The following is an 18,583-nucleotide window of genomic DNA, read 5'->3' on the forward strand; positions in this document are numbered from 1 at the left end:
TTTATATATATAAATCAGATATATAGATATTAGATATTTGTATGACTGGCATCCCAGATTTACAAAAGAACTAACCAAGGACCAATATGTGCTGTTGAGTTTGAGAAATAACTTGCATCCTGGGAATAGAAAAACTCCTTCCGGAACAGAGAAACAAAATAGCCTGGGTATCTTTGGGCTATCAGCCTAACAACAGTCATGGAAAAAATGATGGACTCGATGACGTCACTGAAAAAAATAAAACTGATCCACACAGAAAACAGATCACATCAAGCCAATCTCACATGAGTTTTGATAGCAAAAATGACAGCATGGATGTAGCATATTTCCGCAGGAATCCTGTAAATTACACCACAAAATTTCTCTTACGAAATCGGAACCACTGGATAATCAACACGATGTACATTTAAAGGGATAAAAGTTTCAGACATGTCTAAAATGGGTGTATAAATGCTTATGTACATCTTTGTCCTAATACATTTCATAGCTGTACTCTAGAGGGATTTGTCTGCAGCCTTACATTATTTAAAATTTTTATCAGTGGCTAAGAAAAAGCATGAAAATTCTTATGGATAAACATAGCAGATGACTCTGGGATTGGCAAGAACAATCAAAACCAAGACAGATTGCTAACAGAAGGCAATTCGCTGTGGTTGATGTGCTGAGCAGAAGCAAACTACTGGTACTTTCACATGACCAAATATAAGACCGCATGCTTAAAAATGACACATACGGGCCTGATTTACCAAATGGGGTCAGGGACACGATTTGACTCTCTGGAAGTCAGCAATTCCAGCAGGGACGTGTAGGTCATGGTGGGTATTGGTTGAACATGAGAGTCTAAGCAGTCCTGTGAACCTCAAATTACAAATAGGGGAAGGAGACACATAAAGTGATGGAAGTCAAAGCAGAGGTTGCAAATCTGGAAAGGGTTAATAGAAGGAAAAAAGGAATGACTGTAAAAATGGGAAAATGTGCTGAGAGATTCTCCTTTAGCTTGGAGACGACTGAAGGTCGGTCCCAGTGAAGACGGCTGGATGTCTTTTTATCAGAAATGGTTCAGACAGAGCAATGGCCTTGAAGCAGAAATCAGTTGAGAAAAGCCTGACGGCACATCTTGCAGGAGGTCAAAAAAAGATGATGGTAACAGTGCCTTCTGGGCTTGAAATGCATTCTCTGCGTCAAGAACAATTCACAGCAGTTTTATTCTGAACACAGATGTGTATTAGAATCAGTCTTGTGACTCTGGCCGAGCAGAAAGGCTCACCATCTTATTGATGGATGCTGGAAACCAGAAATGGAGGTACTTCAGCCTCACATGGGAGCCAGCTCCAAATATCTGAAGTGTCTGAAAAGGCCTGGTCCCCAGAAAGCTTGGGGTGATCCTAGGGGAGGACTGGGTTCCTCACTGCCAGTCCATAGCATCTTGTCCCTACCTGCTGGTGAGATGGAGATGGGGTGGCTTCCCTCAGCAGACAGCCGAGGTCACTCCAGCAACTCTTGGTGGGGGTTATTTCTCTACCACCCCCACCACGTGCTCACAGCCTTATGCCTACTTTTCTTACAGCACTGATGTCAGTACACAGACCTGTTCTTTTCCCCAGCTTTTTCCTGGAAGGAATATGAATTTCAGGTGGTGAAACAACCCATTTCAAAGGGGATCTGGTTTCTAGGGAGAGCAGCTGCCTGGGGTCCCTGTGGTGGCTCCATGTTAACCTTCTGGGGCTGTTGTTCCACCTTGCAGTTGTGCTGTCCTCTTGGCTTTCCACAGTACAGGTCCCGAACAGCATCTGCCACCTTTGGAAGGTTAAAAAAAGAAATACTTGAAAGGATCTGAGCAGAGCTGAAAATCTGACCAAGGTCTGGCTTCAATTACCCAGCCAACGCTGCTTTAAACTCCCTTCCAGCTATTGTACAAAATATGACACAGGAGTAAGTGTGTCTCCACCGGCATCTCTGCTGTTGCCTCAGCACCTCCCAGTGCAGAACAATTTGCTCCCATTGTTGGGATAATTGAGACTAAAACCCTGGGTGAGGCTTAGTGCTTCTGGGAAACTGAGTTGAAGAAGGTTGTGCAAAAGTCTATAAAACCTTATGTTTCAGCAAGCCTTACTGCCCTGCGGAACAGCAGATACAGGACGGGGCTGTAGAGTGGGAAAATCAGGGAGTGCTGGAAAGACGATGCTGCACTGGGTGTTTTATGGGGCTGGCGACAGATCATGGGATGCAACCACCCTGTGCAGCCTGGGTGCTCTGAGACACCATGGCGAGGAGCAGAGGAGAACAGCTGGAGGACACAACAGGCAAGAAGAAAAGAAAAGAAAAGAAAAGCGTCATGGTTGCAAATAGCCTCAATCAGACCCTTCCAAAAGGGTGCTTAGCATCTATTAATCTTTTCTTGTTTCGACCAGTCCCAGTCCCAGTGCCTGTGCATCTTGGCACACTGCTTAAACCAACCCTTCAGGAGATGCTTGTGTATCAGTGTGCCGCCAGAGATGCAGCAACAGGGGGAAGGAGCAGAGGAAGGAACCAGCCATGAACTGAAGCCCCTGAAAACATCAGCAAGGGGCTGCAAGGCAGGGGGGAAACAAAACAGGCAAGAGGCCAACGCAATGGCTTTCAAGTGCTATCCCTTTCTCCTACCTGTCACTTGACTGTCCTGATGTAAGTCCTGCTGGGAAGGGTTTGTCCTTGGTCCAATGATGCAGCTCTTCACACTCATTTGTGCGCTAGCTGGTAGTGTAATAAACCTCCTTAGTAATAAAAATTAGGTAGGGGGATTTGTAAAATACACGGCACTGGGGATTTGAAACTGCAGAATACCTGCCTCTCAGCTTGGCAGCCCTTCTGCAGCTCTGTTCTCCATCTGCATGGAGAATAAAGGCTCCAGGGAAAATAAAAGTCCTGCTCGTGCCCTAAAGCAGCAGGGCTTACTGGAGCAAAAGAGGGAAATCGCGGCTCCGCAGGAAGCAGGGCTGAAATTCTTGTTGCCTTTAGCAGGGCCAGGACTTTGCCTAACACTTTTCATTGAGGTTTTGCATATGGTTCCCACTGGTTTCCCTGTGGGACACAGATCTTTTGGGGTGAAAGAGCTTGTCAGTGGTCCTGCAGCAAAAGGAAGAAGAGGAATGAAATTCAGTACAGGGAGTCTGATGGAGCTTGCTTGAATTCCTCTGAGGGAAGGAAAAGGTTTTATCCTGTTCCCGGGCATATGGCAACATAGCCGAGTCCTTTCTGCTTGCTATATCACACGGCTAATAAAACTCCTGTGCTCCACACTCAGCAGATGGTTTTGTGGCTGATGCATGAACCAGAATGAGATCCTGTTCCCTTTCCCTGCAGCTTTCCTGGCTCTGCAGTGCTAGAAAGAGCAAAGGTCGCCTGCGAGTTACTGTATATGTTGATAATATAGCGGCGCAGGGCTGTTAAACCGTGACAGCTTGAATGAGGGATCATCAAAGAGGGGGGAAGAGAGATGAGTGAGATTTCAAACGCTGCGTTGAGAGACACCACAGAATCTTTCATCAGAAAGGGGAAGGTATTTTAAAAGCTGCCTCCGCTGAGTGAGGCTTTGCAGGACTGCGGCGACGTAGCAGACTCCAAGGTTGACCTTCCCCAACTGGCCTTCTCCCTGCACCGAAAATGTTCCCAGCCCGTGCATGGACCCCCAGGCAGCAAATTGCACCTTCATGGTGACGGGTTCACTTTTCTCAGTTCCTTTTCACAGGCCACGTGGCAGCATCAAGAGATCCTCTGCCGATGGGCTGAAACCCCTTGAGTCCTACTGGCCTTGCCAAGCAATTCTACACCCTGTAGTCTGGACACAAGCCGTACTCAGAGTTAGACTCATAATCGTATTTGGAAAACTTCACATGGAGATATGCACGGAGCAGAAGAAAGGTTTTTGTGGCAGCTTGGACTAGGACTGTGTGGTGCAGAGATATACTAGAAATCACTGTCTCTCATTGCCATAAATCTGTCACATCGCTCCATTTCTCATACAGGAGACAGCTCAGAACGAGGTAACGTCCAAAGCAACAAATTCAAGGCTTTCTTCGTAAGAAAAGATGAGCATGAATGTACAAAGAGTGTAAACAGCGCAGTGATGACTTACTGAGGCTGCAGTCTTGGGTCCAAGAGGTACCAGCTCGCATGTGGGTCTTGACTCCATGGGTGCTCTCCAGGACTTTGCTCTTCACCTGTGATGTCTGCGTGGGGCAGGAAGTTATAAGGATTCAACACGGCCCTGCAGAAAATCTGGGGAAAAAGAGAAGGAAGAACTCTCCAAGCTGCTGAACCCCTCCCTGCCGCCTCCCTCCTCGTTACTCCACCGTGGACTCCAATAAATAGCAAACAGCTGCTGGGGCTCATTTCTTGCTGGTGTATAACAGTCAGAGGTGTCCAAATGGAGCTTAAAAAAAGAAATAATCCTCTAGTAACAGCATACCTTCCCTAAACTGCTTCCAGTGTAACCGTTCCACACAAATCATCCCATAAACACTTTTGAAGGTCCCAGTAAAGCATGCACGGCCTCCACTGATTTTATTAGAGGACTCCTTGGGAGTAAATTGAGAGCAGGCGGCCACTGCTGGTGCCAGCGTCCCCCTTGTTCTCTTCTCTCCCTTTTTCTCCCACTCCCCCAGGGCTTCCTCCGATCTCAGATAGTGAAACGTGGGCTGTGATGCCGAGACCCTCTTTTGGCTCGTCCACTGTCCAGCTCTGCCTGTGAAATAATCCAGCCTCCCTGCCAGGATGGGCCAGCCCTTGCAAGCCCCCAGCCCCGGTCGTGGAGGCTGATTCTTCCCTGGGTTTCAGCAAGCGTGGCTGTGCCGGGCAGGGGCATTTTGGGGGGCAAGAGGAGACCCAACAGATGGACAGGGGTAAATGCTACCCCCCCTCTGCCATTGATGCTTACAGAGAGAGCCCTGCTGATTCCACCAAACGTCTGACCCCCAGCCCTCTCCTGAGCACGATGCACTTAATAAGAAACTGGAGCGTGGGCTGCCATGAGCATGGGGCAGATGCTGCTGGGATGGATGCCTGGGCATGAAATCAAAACCCAAGCGTCTCCAAAAAAGGGAAGAGACACCAAGCTTTTCAACCCAGCAGCTGCTTTCGTAGACACTGAGACAGCCGAGTGGAGAGGACAGGGGCACAGCAGCTTCCCCAAACCGGGAAGCCTTGGCTCAGGAGAGACTGCGGGGCAATAGGGAGGGAATGGGGGGTCTGGCAGCAAGTGCCATTTCCATCAGCTGCTATTGCAAATCATTCCCATGGCCAGGAGCCCGGGCCTGGCCCAGATTCACCCAAAGGTAGCTGCAGATGGGCATGATGGAAATCTCATCCCTCAGAGCTGCTGCGCTGATAAAAGGAGCCGTCGCACGAGCTGCGGCACATGTGCAGCCACTGGAAGCTGGCGTTGAGTTATTGCATGTCTCGTAAGCCCCAAGCTCTGGCTGAAAGTTTTCCCATCACCGGCGTATCCAAAATAGCTCTTTTAATGTGGATTATTTGGTGCCTAGCAATACAGTTGAGCTCAGGTCTTTCCTTCACTGCAGGAACTGGTGGGTTCTCTCCCTTCTATCATTTTTTGCAGAATTTGCACAAACTTCATCTCTCTGAGCTCTCTTTTGCTCTGCCAGAGCTGGACCAAATGACCAGGGGTTTCAAAGCTCTGCAGGGGGACACAAGTATACCCACACATTGCATGATCAAATAAACATTGTTTCCTTTGGAAACCAGGCTGAAAAATAAATCCTGAGCACACTGAACGCTGCTGCACTTCACTTTCCTTCTTCCGCCTCAGATATCTGAAAATAATAGTTTCTAATAAAGTCCATCTTTAATTAATCTGGTTAAAATTGTCCATGTGGAAGCTGAGCCTCTGGTTGAATTATTCTTATATCAACTTAAGCTTCATCAAGAGAAATTAAATTATAAAACTGGGAGGTTTTACACTGGCATTTCCTAGATCTTGACTTTACAGCTGTGAAGTTCCTTGGATGTGGTGTTATTTGTAACAAACACCGATGAGAATAAGAATGCAGGCATGACCTTACTGGGACAGATCAAAGGGGCCATCTGTCCCAGTAACTCACTTCTGACATTGGCCCATGCTGAGGAAAAGGGTATTGGAAATCAGGGATCCTTCCCCCAGCCATGCTTACAGACTTACACACAGAGTATTGTCTTTAATACCTACCCATGGACCAGCTCTCCATGTGGTCTTCTCTACCCTTCACACAGGCACAGTAAAAACCTGGGTTTTTTTGGAAACCCCAAGCCCAAAAGTGGTTGGTTCAAGACGTAATAAATTGGAGAGGTTAGACAGCTGGGGCTGAGATTACAAATTATCTGAGGCAAATTTACAAGGTTTTACTTCTCACTCTGCTTTCAGGTCTCAAATATGTTTTCCTTCGATGTACAACGTACACGTACACTCAGAGTTTTATTGGGAAAGGCTTAGAGTAAATCTCTTTATTATTAAGGAGAGAGTTGGATTCAGAGCTTTGGATGGGGGAGATTTATTTCAGTTCCCATCCACCTCTGGGATGCCCCTGCAGTTGCAGCATGAGGAAGAGCAGCTTCATCTCCCATTTCTTCCTGACAAATGGCAAATTGCTCCAAGGGCTGAGAAGATGGAAGAGATGATAAAAGTCCGTGTTTGAAATAAGAGGGGAATTATGTGATAAATTATTATTATTATTAATAATACCAGCTCACAGATCTAAGGTGCCTTCAATCCTACAGAGCTTTAGCAACTTAAACTGACATAGACAGAGAAATCATCTCATCCACCAGTGAAATACAGCCAGCTCTAGCAAAGCTTATTAGTCTGGATGAGAACATATGGAGGGAGGCTGGGAAAATCTCTTCCCTGGCTCCCTGCTCCCCCAAAGGCTGCATTTGGGACCAGCCTCTCAGGTCCATGTGCCCTGAAGCCTCTTCGGTGTCCTCTGCAATCCTGGCTGTCTCTGGCATGTCTCAAAGGAGGTTTTGTCTCACCTGGAAGGCACCATGGGCAGCAGTGCAGAAGACCACTGGGGAGAGCGCTGCCCTCCTGTACTGCCTAGGACATGCAAACTCAACCAGACCTCCCCACCTGCACCCTTCAGAGATCACCCTGAGGGTCACACGAGTCATGGAATACAAACTTCGGAAGGTTTTCATAAAATTAACCTGGAATTCATAAGCTTTACAGTTTTTTTTCTAAGTTATCACAGTGACATGGTCAAATGATCAAGCTATGAGTGTAATCATATCCTCCCGGTGCCCTTCCCTTGAAGGGAGATACACCCCTGCCCTGCCTCACAAGGCAATGGGGAGACATACTAAAGATGACGAGATGTTCACAGCTCAGCAGTGCAGGCATGAGGCCAGGCGAAGGTAAGCAACGCCATCCCGACCCAGCACGGAGGTCATGTCCAGGTGCCTGTCTCCAACTAGGGCCAGCACAAGCATTTTCAGGGGAAGAGGCAAGAAAACATAGAATAGCCTGCCCATAATGTCTTTATAAACACCAGTTTATTTCTAGCTTCTAATACCCAAATATTAGTAAGAGCAAATAAATATTATTTTAGCCACACATCTGGGAATCTGCTATGACTATGCTTCCAGAAAAAGATGGGCCAGGCTGCAAAGCCAGCCGTCAAAAATTAGGCAATGTCATCTCCGTCCATTTTCTCTCTCCAGGAACATCAACAGCAGGAGGTTTCAGGCACCGAGGGAGCACTGGCCCAGCAAATGCCTGTGGTTCCTTCTCAGAAACCTTTTCACAGCTCTCTGCTTATCCTTCACACTTCAAAGGCACCCACCGCCCGGCTGATCTGGTCTTGGTTTTCCTGGCAGAAGCAACTCTGCCTGCAGGTCCAGCTCTGCCACAGACTTCGTAAGTGAGCTTAAGCAAGACACTGAGCTGATGAGTTCTCAGAAATGAATAACGATGTCTTCTTGGGCTATTCAGTCCAACAGAAACTGTATTTGCTTGCACAGCAGTAAATATAAATGGGGTTGTATCTGCTCTGCCTGGAGCTTAATGTAATACAAATAATATAAATAATTTCATCTTTTTTCAATGGTTTAAAACATGAAAAGTGATGCACTAGTGCGTTTTTTAAAAACTAGGCACATTTTTTTTGTTTTGCCTTTTCAAAAGCCTAACAGGCCATGTTAGACATGAAATCCCAGCACATAAATGGGAACACCCTTGCCTGAACTCTGCCGTTGGGTCTGCTTTACATTCATCATAAACAGACACTCTGAGCAAACGCAGTAAGAAGATATGCTCTCAGTACATTAAACTTGCTCACTTTTATCTTCCACATATGACTGTTCCCCCCGGGAAAATCTTTTTGAATATCTTTGATTCACATCTACAAACCGAGCCCTCAATCTGCATGAATCCACGCTCCGTGACTGTGAATTTTCACCACTCCGAGGGGAGACGTAGGGTCACTTGTGAACAACTCAATTTTCACAGAGTCTAAATAAAAGTCAGAGACTTAATTTGCAGAGTCCTCCATCAAGCCTGAAAGGTTTATACAAATGGAGCAACAGTTTGGACAAAGTCTCAATCCCAGCCATAAATCATCAAGATATTAAAGCTCCGCATGGGCTTTTAGATCTTGCATCAGGTTGGATGACGTCTTGAAACTGCATGGACTCCTCTGTACCATTAAGGTTGCGTAGCCCAGCTGATCAAGTAGGAGGTGGTGAACATTTCCAAAAGATGTTGTCATTAAGCTCAACCAGTTCTTAGACAACGGGGCAGGCTGCTCTCTCAACAAGCCTGCAGAGGGGGTCTGTTGGTCCCCCCCAACTTGGGGGATGGTTGATGCACTGGAGAATAGGGATATTTTTCAAAGAAATAAGCTGCATAAATGGATGAGCAGGAACCTCATGAAGTTCAATGTAGAGAAATGTAAATTTCAGTGTCTGGGGTGGAATAACCTCACACAGCAGCACAGGCTGGGGCCAGCTGAATAGACCCGGGGGTCCCAGTGGATTACGAGGTGCCCACAAGCCAGCTTTGTGCCTTTGCAGCACAGGATGATCACATCCAGGGCTGGATTAGCAAGGGGGCAGCCAGCAGGCTGAGGAACATGATTCTTCCCCTCTACTCAGGACCTGAGACCGTGCCTGGGCACTGGGTCCGGTTTGGGCTCCTCAGTACCAGGCAGACGGTGATAAACAGGAGCGAGTCCAGCCCCAAGCAGCCTGATGTGTTGGACCTGCTTTGAGTGAGTCTTAGACCAGAGACACACAACCCCAGGAGGTTCCCTCCAGCCTGTTATTCTGTGATTCTCCAAATCTGAATTTTCTTCTGCTTCCCGCTGTGCACCAGGACTCAGCCACAGACCTTTTTCTAGGCAGATAGTAAAGCTAACAGAGCCAAAGCTCACATTTAAACCCAGGCCTCCCATTTGCCAAGCAATTGCCCTCCATCTTACAGAATCGGACAAAATGACAGCCTCATGAAGAAGTGCAAACCAAAGCTTGCAAACCATCATATATATATATATATATATATATATATATACATCCATGCACCAGCACATAAGGAAATATTTGTAGAGACAGCTAACAGAGCCAAAGCTCACATTTAAACCCAGGCCTCCCATTTGCCAAGCAATTGCCCTCCATCTTACAGAATCGGACAAAATGACAGCCTCATGAAGAAGTGCAAACCAAAGCTTGCAAACCATCATATATATATATATATATATGTATGGAAAATTTGTACTTCTTTCCCCTGCATGGGAGGATGCAGAGGTCTTGAGACACACAGGCATCGGCGAGAGCTGTGGGGCCAGGGCTGAACCTGACCTTTCCCAAAGGCTGAGAGTGCTCGGGGATTGCACCACAGCAATGCTTTCTCACTTGCGTTGCACGAGGCAGAGCTGCCTGTTGACCACGTGCAAGGGGACACGGGGCGGCTATAGCAGTTCTTGCATTTAACTGGGTACATCACACGCTTACGAGAGGCAAGGGAATGGTTTTCTTGGAAAAGAAGCGTCAAAGGAAGCTTGAGTCTGATGAAAGGTTGGGACCACCAAACAGGATACAGCTGGTATCGTGCCTAAATAGCACCAAAAGGTAGGATATCCATTTAATAGATACGTGTGTTGTTTTTTTCTTGGTTATAGAGCATTTCGGCAGTGACTGCTGTAGGACAGGCAGCAACTCACGTGGGTCAGATCGCGAAGGGGTCAAGTTCATCCTATGCTTGATGGTGCAAGTGCCCATCAGCCCTGCTCCAACAGAAGCACTAGTTGCCTACCAACCATGACTGGCATTTTGCAGCAAAACACATCTCTTGTAGGTACAGACAGGGACAACATTGCCCAACTCAAATGATGGATCACAAGTCCTGTAAATGTCCGAAGCTGCTGTGCTACGGACAAGGTGAGCAGAGTTACCTGTTTGGCTTTGTCCTGTGCTTGTCTTAATGTGCATGAAAAAAATGGAATGCTACCTCGGCTGAGAAGCACGTGATGTATTCCTGCATTAAGGAAAAGAACGGAAACACACAGAGATAATAACTCTTCCAACATGAAGGAAATTAATAACTCCAGAAATGATATACAGCCCTTTAACACAACAGTCCTTTTCCTTGGATAAATGTAGGTTTTGGAATGGTTTCTCCCCTTGAATGCTGTTTTTCCTCCAATCCTCTAATCCCCGCTCTCTTCTCCGCCTCCACTCTCACTTCCTTTGTCTTGACTCATCCGTGGTTGCTGCCATTTAGATGAGCAATGGGATCCCACCACGCGCGGCGGCGAGGCTCCAGCCAGCACGCGGCTCCCTGCGACTCACACTGAGACACGGCAGTCAGCTCCCAATCTGCTCCAACTTACCCAAGCTCCAGCACGTCTAACAGGCACACTTTTATTAACTGTTGTCCATTTTGTTGCCAATCTCGAGCCTGATCCAAAGCCCTCAAGTCAACAGGAGTATCTCCCTGTCAAAATCTCTTTTGATCCCTCAGCACTGCTTACAGAGTTTTCTTTCTCTCAAAAACCTCCCTGACATTTATTATTTTAATTTAATGCATTGTAAAAATGAATTATGAATTCCGATGCATTTTGGAGAAACTCTGCAAAACATATGAAGTCACCAACTGAGATATAAATCACGTGTCCTTTGTTGCTGCTTTCAAAATAAGATTTTATCTGTGTGCTTATTAGCTCTCTCAGGCCAAACTGTGTTTTTGCAGTGCTTACTCATGTGAGTGATTGTAGAGAAGTCAGTCCAGCTCTTTCTGGGAGTAGCAGCGTGCCAGTGCAAACCAGTCATTTCCAACTGGGCCTTAATTAGTAAAGCTTTCCTCTTTTGGAGGGGGGGATTTTTTTTTTTTAACCCCTTAACCACAAGAGTAAAACCTGCTCTTCCAAACCCTGTCTTTGTCTTCAAGACCTGCTCTGAAAAGCGAGATGTGGAGCCATGAGGGTCCTTTACGTCTAGCTTTCAACCAGCTTGGAGAAATGCTATGTTGATCGGTTAGATGTTGCCTCCCCTTTTCCAGCACTGCCCTGCTGATCCATAAACAAGCAATCCAGGGCGAGCGACAGCGATCGGGCGCTGTTGGGCTGTGTCTTCCAAGCACCCGTGACCTCCACCGCTTTTTCCTTTTCCCCCAGCCATGAGTGACAGGAGAAGACCTTGAGCAGCACCTGGCCCGCAAGCAATGGGTTAAGACCACTCAACAGCAAAGAGATTTGACCGCTAGTAAAGAGATCCCAACATCTGTTATGGACAGAATGGCTTTGAGCTGTTCTTGGCTGTTTTCAAGAGAATTGCACATGAAATTAATTTGACTCAAGGACTCCAAATCAGTTGCACTTATTTAATTTGTCAAGTCAAGTTTGCTTCTGTGTTTCCACTGCAGTCATGGCTCTGACACTGCATCCAAGCTTCTGACGCAAGAGAAAGTCCGTGTTTTCTCCTGAACTTTACGGACCTGCTTACGAAGGGCAGTTTCAGGCATTCCTAGTGGGATGTGGGAAATGACAAGGTTTATCTCCAACCGCACGTATGTGTGAACTTAGGGACATGGTTTAGTGGGCATGGTGGTGTTGGGTTGACGGTTGGACTCGATGATCTTAGAGGTCTTTTCCAACCTCAATGATTCTATGATTCTATGATTCGATGTTTGGAGATTATCCATTTGCTAAAACCTCTGTTACTTCTTCATGTCAGACCCATGTCTGCTCACCGTGGTGCATTCACCCCATTAGCATCTTGCTTACATTAAATATAGGTGCATATGTGTCTACCTACACATCCCGAGCCCGTGGCTGTGATGATATCTTGTGGTATGAGCATCAAGCGCCTGAGTTCCAGCCGCTTTGCTAAAAATAGTGACGACCTCTGTGGCCATCCTCAGAGGTATAAAGATAATTCTCCTTATTTATCACTCAATTAAGCCTTTTTGGAGTGCTGAGGATTGACTGATTAACATTTAGAAGTGTCTTATATAAGTGCTAAAATTCTGGTTTATAAATGCACACCTACTTTATATAGTTTCGTAATTATTAAGCTTTAACAGAAACATTGGCTGCAGGTAATGTAAGCTAACTGTTATTATTTCCTCTGGGGGTGATGTTTTACTACCTTGGAGACAGTCAGCATTTGCATTAGATATAGATCATAAAGATACACGCACGGTAATTTATATTGTTTACGATTACAGCTCAGGCATTCCCTTCAGCCTTGTCTTGCAGAGGAACCCACCGCTTTCCCAGCAAGGCGCCTGATGAGTTGCAGCTCCACAGAGCCGACGCTGATGGAAACGATGTCACTGCTTACCAGGTTCGGCAGACCAGAAAGTCCTCCCCGGACCAGCTCTGATAGCATCCCACTCCCATTTATTCCTGGTGTCTCCTCTTACGCACCGAGTCAGGCTGTACCCGCCCTGAGGGCCGGGGGGGATGCAAGAGAGGGGCACGTCTTGCCTTTCCATTTAAGAGATCGGCTTTTCCCCCCCATGATGCTGTCCCCTCGCGCTCCCATTCCTCACAGCTGGGAGAGCCTGGAGGGTGAACCTGGGGCTTATGCAACCTGCTCGTTACTGACCTGGGAAGGTGGAGATGGGCAGAACAGGCCTTTAATTACCTTTCCAGGTGTTGCTAAACCCAGAGGTGTTGCAAACCCAGGGGAGAAGCAGGGTGTTATTACAGAGGTTGGTAAAACAAGCAGGGAAGCAGCAGAAGTTGCTGCAGACTGGACAAAGATATCAGCAAAGAGCAGAAGACCCATCCTGCGTGCCTTGCGTGGGGAGATGGGGTTTCGGTGCAGGAAGGGTGAGGGGACACGGATGCAGCCTACGGTTTAGGGTTCCCCACCCGTCACTGGCAGGTGAAGTCAGTCAAGCATTGTCTTTGATAACAGCAGCCACTCTCAGCGTGGATGTGCTTCCACTTGGGTAAGTTGCCATTTTTCTACCCTAGAAACATCCCATCAGCATGGTCATTATGCCAGGTGATCCTAGCCATGGGACAGCCTCTTCCAGCAGCTGTGCTGGTGGGAGCAGATGCTCTTCCAGATCACCCACAGCTGCTCTCCCTCCAGCCGTCCAGGTCTGCCAGTAGAGTAGCTCATCTGGGTGATCACCAACTCTTTTCCTACTCAAACGCTGCACCTTTCTGTACCTCTGAAAGCGACAGCTTTGCCACCTAAAGGTTGTAGCGCAGGCACAGCCTCTGGGAGTGGAGGGTCTTGGTGAATCTCCGACCTGCAGATTTAGGGACCCAGGTCCAACACCCAAGGTCTGTGACACAGAAAAGAAATTCACCTTTCTTTCTGCAGGACATGGGAACCCTTACCCTCCTCCTCCTCTCCTCACACACCAGTCACACACTGAAGATCGCATCCAAAGCATAAGAAGCAGAACATAATCTAGGGAAGCCTCACCAGAAATGAAGTTGATTCTCCACCCCAAGACCACCAGGTGAAGAAGAGCCAGGGAGCACAGCCACAGCAGAGGCAAACAGCTCCCCATAACTATTAACCGTTCCCCATAACTATTAACCGATTTGGTACATGCATTTAAAAGTGTTACAAGCTTTCTACAGAGTCATGCCTTGGAGCAATGATTTACACCCTTACAGATGGCATATTTATCAGTGGAAAGGACAACTGGTACATGCATTTAAAAGTGTTACAAGCTTTCTACAGAGTCATGCCTTGGAGCAATGATTTACACCCTTACAGATGGCATATTTATCAGCTGTGCAGGCAGCCTTTCCCCTCTGGCTAACGTTTTCAGAAAATTTCCATCTACAGCCCCTGCTGATTTCCACTTACGAAATCTGCTGCTTCAGGACATCTGTAGGACACAATAAAGCCATCAGCATGACCTTTAAGTAAAGGTTTCATCTGCATCACACGAGGTTATTCTTTTCAGTGGAGAGGGAAGGGGAGCTTGACTTAGGGGTATTAGGAGGACTGCTGATTTATGCCTTTCACTCACTCCTCCCAGCTGAACAGCTAATGAGATATCGAGAGCAAAGCACAAAGTCCAGCCCGTCTCAGGTCCTGGTTTTACATGACTTCCCAGCACAGAGGTTGAAGAGGAGACCTGTGTGCCTCAGCTGTCCCTCAACCTGCAAATAGCTTGGAGTAGGACTTGGCCCAAGAGGGCTGTGGAGTAGGAGATAGGAGAAAGACAATTGATTTGACATACAGGAGAAAGCTTCGCCCATGTCAAAGGTGATGGCCAAGTGGTGGAGGCTCAGCTCTGCTGTGGACTGCATGTCTTCCACCCACCCAGGGGCATCTGCCGTGACTGCAGATCAGCCTTGTCATGTCTGTAGGGCCATTTCTTCCTCCCACTGGTGCCCTTTCCATGAGTGGCCCTACCGATGCTCGCAGTGCTACTGACCTTGGCAAGGGTATGCACCACCAGACCACAGGTACAGCAGGTCACTAAGAGCCCGTGAGCTGTATTTCTGCTGCATGGGGTGGCTGGAGCAAGCTGGGCCGGGTCGTGTGGCTTCCTAATGCTTCAGCAACATTTCTAGAGGGAAAGCAGGGGAGCCTAAGGGTACAATGGGGCTCCCACACAGCGCTGCGTCTGAGCTGGCACGTTCAGCCCCAGCTGCTCAGCTCTGCAGCTCCTTGTTGCCCAGTGCTCCACCTTCACTGTCACTCTTGTGACTTTGAAAACTCTGTCTTAGCCCTGCATTATTCATGTTGAGGGATGAGAACATGTATTTCTCTGAGTCTTCTCCCTTTCAGTCACAGCAAATTTTCAGCTCAGACTCTCAGCAGAAAGCTCAAGAACTGCAGATATATTTTTTTTTCTGTTAAAATTTCACAGAGCCTTTTGTCCAAATTAGCTGGCAATGTGTGAATGGGATAGCTTGGGAGAGCTGGAGTCATCAAATATTTGGGCTAAGGGGGGTTTCATGGACTGCGGTGCTCCTTGCAAGCTAATCTGAGGGACGCCTTAGATCTTCAGACCATCGAGTGCGGGGAAAGCCATGACCCACTGCCGCTTTGATTTCTGTCCTGGTGCACTTTGCATATTTGGTTTTGTCTCGCTTGGGTGTGATCCAGGCACACATCCTTGAAACGAAACAAACCCACACTGTCTGAGCACCCCTTTGCTCTTGGGAGCTGGGAGCCTGCTCCGCTCCGTGTGTCATTTCAGAAAGAGCCCCTAAAGATTGTTAACTTCTTTAGAGCTCAAAGCGGGTATTAAGAAAAGGCTGGAGCGAGTGGAATCTGTTTGAAGGAGATGCCAGCATCGCTCCCCTCTGCAAACAGGCTGCCCTCGGCCACAAAGCCAGCCCGTCCTGCAGCTCCCGCTGAGCTGGGTGGGCCAGGCTCCCCGTCTCCGTCTGCATGCTCAAGTAGATCTTTCATCTGCCTCCGGGTGAAAAGCAAAGTGTCACCTCATCTGCGGGGAATTTGCATTCAAATTATACAGGGCTCCTAGCAGCAAAGAGACTGCAACGGCAGCTGGCAGCCTATTCCTCTCTCTGAGGGGACTTCTGTGCTGCAAGTATGTACCCGCCGTGCCAAGCGTTGTGACTTGTGGCTTCCCACTGCTGGAGTAATTCAGACTCCAGGCGTCCATCCATGTCGCATAAATATTGCAGCTGACATAACTGCAAATACATATATATTAGGGTATAGCGGGTCGTGGGTGCAGAGCACCCTCCCCAGCCCCTGGGTGGGTCACGAAAGGACACCTTCCCGTTGCATGTTTGTGCACAAGAACATCCTCCCTCTCCCTGCTGCCAGCGCACCCCAGCTCAGGTCCCATCCCTTTTGAATACACTTAGAAAAGCTTGAAACTGCAACATCTAGGTATCTGCCGGGGTTTCTTCCAGCACCAAAAGCCCCTGCAAAGGGGCTGCAAAGAAAAAAAAACCCTCTTCTTTGCAGCGCTGGACCCTCCCGTGTCGCTGCCTGCCCTCCAGAGGTAGAGGCAGAAGGCTCTCAGGAGCTGGCAGCAGCCCTCTCACCTCAGCCAGACCTGTACCAACAGGACACCAAGGACCCTTTCCACATCTCCCATTAAAACCATACTGGTTATGTTGCACATATAGAGTATTTCTCTGACCCCCTTCCTTCTACTCTTCTTCTGTGGCACAGGGGAGCAGGGAGTGAAAAGGGATTTCACCCTGGGTAAATGAACGGCCAAGCAGAGACCCCAGGGACTGACTTGTCGGCAGGACCGTGGACCACAGATGTGAGCCCAGCTTTCTGGCCCTTGTCTGGCGGAACATCCCAAAACTCTGTCTGCTGGTGAAGGCGTGTATCTGCATTGCTGAGCCTGTGCTTCGAGCTGCTGGAGGAGCCTCCTGACTGCAGAGGGAGCTTGAAGAGACCACATTAGGTCTTCAGATGCTGGATGAGACCACAGCGGGTCTTGGAACACCAGATGCTGATGGAGCTGTTTACAGTAGCCAAAATGGGCTTGTTCCCTCTCCTTCTTTCTCCCTCTCCTCCTTGGGGTTTCGATTAGACGATTACCCATGAAGCCTGAAGGAGGCATTTCTGAGCCTTCTTGGCAAAAAACAAGTTGTAAACAGTGGGGGAGAAGCAGAACATAATAACACCCTCTTAAAAAAAAGAAAAAAAAAAAGTGTAAGCCGACACCACCCGTTATCCGAGGTGATTAAGAGAAATTGTGGAGTAAATGCGTATCCTTGTATATTGCTGGTTTATCAATCAGATCGCAACACGGAGGGAAAGGCAGCAGGAGGGGAGAAAGATTTCTCATCTCAGCTTCTCTGGCAGCCACCAGCTGCTGTTTATGAAGCCCTGGAAATGTACAACATGCTTTACAAGACACATGTGCTGAAGGCTCTGGGCCGGGGGGGGGTCTATGGATGCGGATCCTACCGCTCCTACACCACTTTATCTGCAGGACACCTGGAAATTGGTCCCACTAGCTGCAGAGTGTGCGGGCTGCGGATCACAGACTCATCCCTGCAGCAGAGAGGGAAAGAGTAAAAATGTCAAGAGCTCATTAAAAATATAGAAGCAGAGGGAGTGTGAATGCGAAGAGCCTGTAGGAAGCGTGTTAGTTCAAGTTACTGAATCCTAGAGCTGCTCCGTAAGCAAACAACTGCTCCATAACCTGTGTTTCAGTGGAGAGAGGTGGAAACCTTCACATCATCAAGTCTAGTAGCTCTGAGACCTCACCTGGGGCTGGGTTGCTGACCCAGACTGAGCATCTGAAAGACGAGATGCCAGAGAGAGTTAAATTTAAAAACCTCATCCAAGTTCGTGAATGGGCTGGTTTTCACCTTCAACCACCGACTTCAGGCTGGAGAAAGCCCACAGGCTGTATGTGACACCCCAGCTGGGAGAAATAGTGCAAGGGTTCATGATGCAAAACTAGAGGTACCCCAAGAGAAGGTGGATGGAGTAAGAGGGAGGAGTTGTTTGGTTTCAGGATTTTACTTAGATGCCTCAGGGCCAAGCATAATACTTAAATCCATTTTTTTCCAGGTCATTTGGGTCTGAGGTTTCCATTCAGGACCCTCGTCTCAGGGTGGGATTTACCCTTTCCGGCCCTTCCCTCTGCAGAATACATTTTGGTTTGTGGCTGGCACCACATCAAACACTTCCAGCACCTGATCTGAAGTAAAACATTAAGAATCAGATACGGACGGACTTTGAAACAACACCAGCATTATTATAGCAGAAAACCTCCCTGGTGACATTAATGAGCTCTTTGAAGGGGGTTACCAGCAGGATAATCTCCCTGTGCCCTGGAGACGGTGAGCCGGGCGAAGAGGGAAGATGCTTCAGTTTCTCCAAAACAACTGCCGCAAAGCGAGCAATTATCCGCCGATGAAACGTGACCACGGCCAAGGATGGGGGGCTGGGGGGAGCCCTCGTGTGATATTTCACATTTCCTCAGGCGACGATTTCAACACAGCACATTTTTGTTGTCGCTGGCGTTCAAGAGCCTCCAGAAGAGGGGATTACAGGGTGGGATAAGGCTTGCCTGCCTGTCTGATAAAGCCTAGCTGGAGATAAGGGCTCCTTACAGGTCTAATTTTAAAACTGGCCCCACCACCCTCTGTTTCTTTTGATTCAGAGCTGATCGGCGCTGCCTGGG

Source organism: Aptenodytes forsteri, unplaced genomic scaffold, assembly GCF_000699145.1.
Source record: "Aptenodytes forsteri isolate BGI_AS27 unplaced genomic scaffold, ASM69914v1 Scaffold231, whole genome shotgun sequence".
Taxonomy (NCBI): Eukaryota; Metazoa; Chordata; class Aves; order Sphenisciformes; family Spheniscidae; genus Aptenodytes; species Aptenodytes forsteri.